This window comes from Myxine glutinosa, chromosome 5 (assembly GCF_964187855.1).
Source record: "Myxine glutinosa chromosome 5, kmMyxGlut1.1, whole genome shotgun sequence".
NCBI classification, from domain to species: domain Eukaryota; kingdom Metazoa; phylum Chordata; class Myxini; order Myxiniformes; family Myxinidae; genus Myxine; species Myxine glutinosa.
The window spans coordinates 80854879-80863835 of NC_136265.1; positions in this window are offsets into that span (position 1 = coordinate 80854879).

Below are 8957 nucleotides of genomic sequence, written 5' to 3' on the forward strand. Positions count from 1 at the left end.
TGAGAAGCGGCTTTGGAAAAACACCACAACAAACGCCTTGGAAGAACTCGACGTTAGCGGCAGGAAGGATCATGTTATTATTCCTTGTTGGGTATATAGACGACAGTACATCTACGATCAGGTGCGTTCGGCAATGTCATGGGCATTGAGTGATGTCCAGATTCCTCCAATTTCTTTGTTTATTGTTATAAACAGCATTAGCGACTGTTTAAAAAGCTAATCAGATGTGTTTGTTGTTTATAAAAAAATTTTTTTTTTTACCTCTGTTAGAGGCCGTTGGGCCATTGCTCCCACAAAAATGCCACGATAAGCTATTTGTAAACATTGACATGGCGTTTGTTCAAGGAGAAAAACCCCTTGGGGAAGTGGGACATTATTAGTATTAATATTTTGTAATATTCATATTATGCTATTATCTATCATTCATTTTGTTATTAGAAGCGGCCTTGGAAAAACGCCACGATAAAGCTAACTTAACATGGATATACACCTCAACACGCAACCCCAATGTCGGTAATGGCGGGGAAAACCTGCTCGGGGGAGAAAACCCCCTTGGGGAAGGGGGCACATGAATGTGCTACAACCCTCATTGTGTAACCCTCAGTCATCCTGTCAAGATTGGTTGAGATTGGATAAGTAACGATGGAATGTATCGCGGTCAAAAAATCATCAGACAGACAGACCGATTCCCTACTCAGTTACATGGAGGTTCTTCTTCTTTTTCATGGCATTCGGAGCACACTACCCGATACAATCCGACCAAGACTAAGGGATTTCATTGCCTACCCCCCATAAACATAACAATACTCCTGATCATGACCTGCTCAACCAAATACTACTGCTCATGATGATTCTTTTTTTTTTCTCCTTGTCTCCACTCATAAGCCCATCCTTGTCTCATTTGACACTGGCATCCACCGCAATTGCTTCCATCCTCTCGATCTGGGGTTTTATTGCCCGATGGGGGTTACGTGGCGAAATATATTGTTGCAGTTTTGCGAAGCCCGTTCCCTTACAAAGGGGAGATTAAGCCCCTTTTTCTTTCTGGGTCTTCGAACCGTGAGACTGAGTCGCCACTTCCAGGCAGACGTGGAAAAGGGTTTCGGGACAATTTTGCACGGACCTAAGTACCCACACCGCAGCGGAAGCGGGGATCGAGCCTCGCACGAACCACGCATAATTGAGTACACCCGAGCGTATGGCGTACCACGTGGTCCGTGCTGTTACCTTGCTATTGGAACCCGATCAGAACGATCTAATTCATACCATGCTAAGTCAATGATGGAAGGGACGAAACGGTCGAATCAAAGGAAGAACAGATTTAATTATTATTTACACAATGTACGATGGTAGAAGAAGAAGAGACACAGGGCAGTCTTAAGCAGTCTTAACTTATTTACCCAGACAATGGGCCCACTCACACACACACAGGGAGATGAAGGCAGAATGTTCACGCGCCGGCTTTGGTCGCTCCAGGAACAGCTCACCCGGCGTGGCCCTCTGGCGGTCACAGCACGTATCCCGGCAAAGGCAGGCAGGCAGGCGGGAAAATCCTCGCGGCGCGTATCTCAGCAAAGGCAGGCAGAAGGCAATATGCACGCGTCTGTGGCCTGGCATGGCTGTCTTTTACAGCGCGATTAATACAACTGCGCGGAGCGCGGGGAGCACTTTCATTCTCGCAACTGACACAGCACAACTCGTCTGCACTCCTCGGGGATCTGACTCCAGCTCAACTCCACTCATAACTCGTAACTCTAACTCAACAGAGGATCCCGGCTCATAACTCAGAGGAGGACCGAATACAGCGCGTACCTTCTCATAACTGGTCACAGAGCGTCTCCCCTCATAACTGAGGTGGGGGCTCTGGGCACAGGGTTATATTGCCCCCGCCCTAGCCCGCATCGAATGTTCCAAACCCCGCCTTTTGCCACAGTGGTAAGTCACTCCCCTCGAGCCCTGATTGGCGGCTCGTGCTTACCGGTCACTCCCACTCCTCCTGTCCTGCCTTCCTTCGGCCTTGATCGACTTGTTCAGGCTGGCCTCATGGTATTTTGCGCCAAAACCCAAAGCATCGAGGCATCGTAAAGGACCTAACTCTCATTGTCCTACTCAATGCAAAACTAAACACAGGGAAGGTCTACGCTTACATTTACGAAGAAATAACTGAGCTTAAACGAGGCTACATGTTGTAGTGTAACTAAACTATGAGGAGAAATTAACCTTTATTATAAAAACACAAAACCGCAACAATATTCTTCCTCTGGGGATGGGTCGGCAAACTTTTTTTTTTTTTTTTTTTTTTTTTTTTTTTTTTTTTTTTTTTTTTTTGTTTTGTTTTGTTTGTTTTTTTTGTATACAAGATCGAGGCTCGTGAAAGAGCGAACATTAATCACACAGAAAGACAAACCGACACATAAAACATAACATAGGGAGCGGTAGACAAGATGGGGAGAGAGGGGGAAGGACACAAACACAACATTTGAGAGCAGGGACCGAGAGACATGGAGACATCGAGAGATCTGAGAGAGGGTGAGGGCTTTGGGGGGGGGGGCGTGGGAAGGGGGCAGTGGGAGAGGTATAAAACATATGGACACTGCCAGGACTTCCAGGAAAGAAGTTGGAATTTCAAACAAGGTGGATCTGGGGTGAATTAGCGGGGGTAGAAAAGATCAAGGTTTTGGATGGGGGAAGATAAGAGATGGTGGTGAACAGCTGTTTTAAAGACCTGAAGGGAGGAGTGGGATTGAAGGGAGTGAGGGAGTTTGTTCCAGAGGCGGGAGAAAAGAGGAATGAAAGAGTGAAGGTGAGCGGAGAGCCGAGATTTCGGCAGTTTAACCATCAGAGCAGTTTAACCATCTTGTGTGACCTGTAGGAATATTTGGGGGACAGAGCACAGAGAGAGCTGGGGGTGCAAGGCCGGAGAGGAGTCGGTAGAAGACAGAAAGACCACCTACCTGCCTGCGGTGAGTGAGTGAAAGGCCCTCAGAGATAGCTTCATCGCGGGAGATTCCAATAATTCTGAAAGCTTTGGTTTCAACAGCGTGAAGCCGAGCTAGGTGTGAGGCAGGAGCACCGGCCCATAGGGGAGAACAGTATTCCATTGAGCTGCAGATGAAAGCCTTGTATGTGGTGAGGAGCTCAGGTGTGCCGATGAAGGACTTCGCACGACGGAGGATGCCCAGTCGGCGACTGGCTTTGGAGGCCAGCTTGGAAATGTGGTTTTCCCAAGAAAGATCATGGCAGATAGTGAGACCCAAAATCTTGAGCGACAGAACTTCTTGGAGAGGATTGTTGAGAAAGTAGATGGGAGGGTTGTCCAGTCGATCTTTTCGGAGAGACATAGTAAGAGTGTGAGATTTGTCAGGATTGAAAGACATGTTCCACTTGTTTGACCAGTCTGTGATTTTGTCCAGGTCTTCAGAGAGTGAGGAGGCAGCAGACTGCCGATCTGAGGGAAGAGGAATGGAGCGGCAGAGAGTGGAGTCATCAGCAAAGAGATAGAGAGGATTTTCGAGAGAGTCAGAGAGATCATTGATGAAGACCAGAAAAAGCACGGGGCCCAGAACACTGCCTTGGGGAACTCCAGCCTGAACAGGAAGAGGAGATGAGAGAAACCCATTCAGGGCCACACGTTGACGACGACTAGAGAGGAAGTCCGCCAGCCATGCGTGGAGATTTCCATGTATACCAAAGGAGGAGAGTTTGGTGAGCAGAGCGGGGTGCCAGACCGTGTCGAAGGCACGTGATATGTCGAGGGAGACAGCTCTAATTTCCTGTTTGGCATTGAGGACCTCCATCCATTGTTGAGACAGCAGAAGCAGCATGTCCAGAGTAGAGTGACCTGGTCTGAAACCAAATTGATGATCAGAGATCAAGCCATTGGAGAAGAGGAAAGATTTAATATCAGAAGCAATGATGGATTCCATGACTTTGCTGATAATTGGGAGAAGGCTGATTGGTCTGTAGTTGCTAGGATCTGTTTTTGCACCTTTTTTGTGCAAAGCGGTGATGTTGGCTGATTTCCAAGCAGATGGCAGTTGACCTTGAGCAAAAGAGAGGGTGAAGAGAACAGAGAGAGGGTGAGATAGAGCAGCAGAGCAGGATTTTAGGACCCGTGGGCTGATGCCGTCGGGTCCAGTTGCAGAATCAGAGTCGAGGGTTGACAGAAACTTTTCCACCTTGTCAGGAGGAAAGGACACGGAGTCCAGAAGCAGCAGGGTACGACTGGGTATGGTGGGTACAGAGAGGGATGGGTTTGGGACACAAGATTTAGAGGCAAACACAGAGTTGAGGCATTCAGCTTTTTCACGTGCGGAGTCAGCTGTGTAGCCGTTTGAGGTAAGGGAGGGGATGGAGGGGGAGCAAACACCAGAAACGGATTTGACCAGACGCCACCAGGATTTGGAAGAGGGAGACAGATAAGAGAGTTCGGTCTTGAGAACGGAGAGATATTGTTTCCTGGCTCTCCTGAGGGTGGACACACACTTGTTTCGGGCTTTGTGAAAGGAAATGAGATTTCTTTCCGTTGGATTTGCTTTCCAGGAGACGAAGGCAAGTTGTTTCTGGGCAACAGCCTCACCACAAGATTCCGTGTACCATGGACGGGAGGAAGGGTATGACAACTGAAGACGAGATGGGATAAATCTGTGCATGAGAGAGAGCAATTTACTTTGGAAGAATTCCCAGGATGAGTTGATGTCAGAGGTGGTAGAGATGGGAGACCAGTCCAGATGATTGATGGCTGCTTGAAGACCGTGCCAGTTGGCCTGAGTGAAATGCCAGACTCGTCGACGCTGAGCAGGCTCCCTGAGGATGGTCAGAGAGATGTCCACTTTAACAAGGACATGATCAGATGATCCGATCGGAGCAGAAGAAGAGCAGCAGACATTTTCAGGGAAGTTAGTCATAACCAAGTCCAGAAGAGAAGATGTTCCGTTGACTGAGATCCGGGTCGGGAAATTGACAGATTGTGTCAGTCCCAGTGAGTCGCAGAAGTCCTTTGCTGAGGAGCCATGGCTGATGAGAGAGGTACCCACACCCAGCCAACTGGCATGATGACAGTTGAAGTCACCACATATGAGGAAGAGAGAGTTGGGATGAGTAGATAGAAGTTGGTCCATATCATCAGACAGCGAGATGTAGATGGAGTCATCACTGTTTGGTGGACGGTACAACACACATATGAACAAGAGGTGGGAGCGAAGGGGAAGCCGTAGCCAGAGGTATTCCTGAGGGTGAGGTGGAGAGAGGGCAGTGCAGGGCGAGTGAGGAAGAGAGTTTTTGATAAAGATAGCAACCCCGCCTCCAGGACGAGGCTCAGGTCTATCATACCGGAGGAGGGAGTAGCCCGGGAGAGATACTATGGAATCAGAGACATCATAAAGGAGGAAAGTTTCTGTTAAGCAGATCACGTCTGGTTTGACAGAAGCAACCTGTATGGAGAGATCAGTTAAGTTTGAACGAAGGCCCCGGATGTTTGAGGTCCATACCGTTAATGAAGAGGAAGGGGGAGCATCAGATACAGAACAGGGGGGAGGAGGGGTAGGGTAAGATGTAGAAGAGGTGGAAGAGGTAGGGAGAGCTGTTGAAGGTGTGTCAGAGATTTCAGAATAGCTCGGAGAAAGGGAAGGATGGGGCGGACAAAAGGTTTGATGGTGATTGGGTGAGCCACAATGAGGTGTTATTTGAGGAGGGGGAAGAGCGAGGCAGAAGGTTGGGGGAGATGGAGGTGAGAGTTTGAAGGGGGAAGAAGCGGGGAGGACGCTTTGAGGAGGGGGAGTGAGAGGGGGGAAATTGAGAAGCAATGAGGGTGGGGAGATTTGAAGGGGAGGGGTGAGGGGGGAGTTTGGGAGGGAAGGGACAAGGGGAGGGATTTGAAAGGGATGGGATATGGGGGAGATTTGGAGGGGAGGGGTGAGGCAGGAGTCTAGGAGGGGAGGGGCGAGGGGGCGTCTTGGCGGGGAGGGGTGAGGGGGTAGTTTAGGAGGGAGGGGGCAAGGGGGGAGATTTGAAAGGGATGGGTGATGGGGAAGATTTGGAGGGGAGGGGTGATGGGGAAGATTTGGAGGGGAGGGGTTATGGGGAAGATTTGGAGGGGAGGGGTGAGATTGGATTTTTGAAAGTGTACGATTTATGGGAAACGAACATTTATTGCAAAATGAGTTTCTTGTGACCTTCGAGTTAAAAATACGTTTAAGGACGCTGGATGGAGGATGGAGTGCAGGAGAGTTTAGGGAATGTAGAAAAAAGGCACTATAGGAGATGGATATTTTTTTTGGGATGAATTGATTTGGTGAGCAAGTCGAAAGCAGCCTTTTAAAGAAGAAGAAGAAAAAGGTGTTATAAAATATGACGGAATACATAACTTCAGGGGAAAGTGTAAACATTGAAGGTTAATGAGTGAAAAAACTATCTGGGGAAATGGGGGAGAAACACGTGGTCGAAGAACGAACGAACGAATAAGAATGAATAAACGAATGAGAACAGAGAAGGAAATGTTTTTTTTTTTTTTTTTTTTTTTTTTTTTTTTTTGAGTTGAGATTTACACAAGGAAGTAGGATATGGGTGAAAAGCCTGGGAATACAGAGAACGAAAGTTATTGGATCACAAACGACGGACCACTGAGAGAAAAACAAAGCCTCAAGGTTGTACAGTGCACACTGTACAAGGCCTTGCTCGCGACACGGCAAACAGACGATCAATTTATGAAAGATAAACACCGAGAAACAACCAAAGTTGCACACAATAACTTCACACACCGAAAGATAAATACAGTTTCGACAAAATACAATTGTGAACAGACTTAACTTCGAAAAACGTGGAGACCGTGTGGAGCTTCGAAAATCCCTGCCGCCGTCTCCAAGATCTCGCGAGATCTCGCGAGATTTTACTCAGTTGTCATCCATTACTGCCGTTGGAATTTCGGTGTCGAGCCGTAGTCTGAATTAAACCTTGATGCAGGGTGTCACTATTCACAACAGTTTGGACATCAGGGCCTTCGGCTCCTTGAAAAGAGTGTGGCTCCAGCTCCTGTTGAGGGGCGAGCGCATCTTTTGGCTGCCAGTTATGCACATTCATCATAGTCTGTTGACGACATCCTTTCTTTGAAAACTCATACTGTGTGAAAGTCAAACAATAAATTGTATATCTCTCGGTGTTGTTTTATACTCACAGTGTTTTTAAAATAGTTATACCCACATGTGGTGCAGTGTCTCATGTTCAGCATTTGTCTCCAACTCACAGCAACACCCATTTTTGGGGAGAGGGAATTTGCATCCCTTCCCAAGGGGGTTTCCCACCTTGGGTGAAATCCGTGTCTCAGTTGTTCCTGGAAACGTTGTTCTTTTCTGTGAATCCCCAATCCTTCATGCGTGGAATATACTTTGCAATAGAGGATGGTCTCCTCTGTGGTTCAGTTCATTTCTTTTGAACTAATTATGTTCATCTGCAGCTTTTTGTGATAGTTTTGGGGCCAGTCGTGATCTCTTCAAGTTTTTGCTGAAGTGTAAAACCCTGTCTCATCTTGAGATTGATATGTTCTCTCTATTTTGTGAATTCTTTCATATATTTTCATTGATGAGGAAAGAACAAAATCCTTGTTGCAAACAGAGCACTTGTATGTCTTTCTTCTACTGTGTATTTTGTATGATGACACGAATTACAGGACAGACCAAAATCTTTATTGCAAACAAAACATTGAAAGACTTCTCTCGTTGGATGGTATCTCCATATGCTGGTTTTAGGAGATGGGAGGAAGTTCTTCGAGAACTCAAATTCCCAACATCCTTTTTCGGTAAAGAATCATTATTCATGAACCAGATTGTGAAACTTCCTTCTCATAGCTTTTTTCCAAGAGCTCTTTTTGGAACCCTCAATGAACCTTTGACAGCCTCCACCTGCAGCTCCTTTGTTGTGATATTCCCCGGAATGCTTTTCAAGTGCTCAGTGAGGGGGTTTCTTGATCATCCCTGTTGTTCCGACTGCGACTGGTACAATTTCAGCTTTCTTCAATTTCCAAGACGTCTTGACCTCATTTTTCAGCTCCTGGTATTTGACCATTTTCTTGGTCTCAGAAGCATTTAGCCCAAAGTCATTGGGAACCAAAACCTCAATCAACAGTGCCGTCTTTTCCTTTTTGTGTTTGATCACTATGTCCGGACGCAATGCTCCACCTGCATTGTCGACACTTGATGGGATCATCTTGTCAAGCGTGAGCACTATGTGTTCATTTTCAAGGATAGTTTGGTTTGTGTTTCCATGATTGATCTGGGACAGGAATGTTAAAATGTTTTGCAGATGTGCCAGTGGATCACTCGACAGACTCTGCCAGATCTTTCTGTGTACAACTGTTTCTGACATGAGTTTTTTACATCCCGAAAGGAGGTGACTAGTACTTTCTGTTTCTCCTCCACAGAACCTGCATTTGTCCGATTGGCTCAATCCTGCCAATTTCCTAAAGCCATTAGTGTGGTGTCCCTGGTCTTGGGCATTTATGATGACTCGTTCTCCGTCCCAATTAATTTTACCTTTTCTTAGCCATTCCGATGAGCCTTCCTTATCAATCCCTGTTCAGTCAAGCTCTTTTTTGAATCTTCCTGCTCTTTTGTCACTCTCCCATTTGTCAGAGTATATCTGCTGATATTTACCTCTGCCACCAAAGGTGGATGGAGGTTATGTTTTCACCCCTGTCTGTTTGTTTGTTTGTGAACAAAATATCTCAAAAAGTTGTGTACGGATTCGGACGAAATTTGGCAGAGATGTAGTGCATGTCACAAGGACGAAATGATTAGATTTTGGTGAAGATCCGGATTCGGATCCGGCTCCGAGAATTTTCAAGTGATTCTTCACTATTGGGAAAAACGATACATAGCAGGATATGTCAAAATGTTATGGACGGATTTGAACGAAACTTGGTGGACCGGTTGGGTGTCTGACAAGGACGATTCGATTCGATTTTG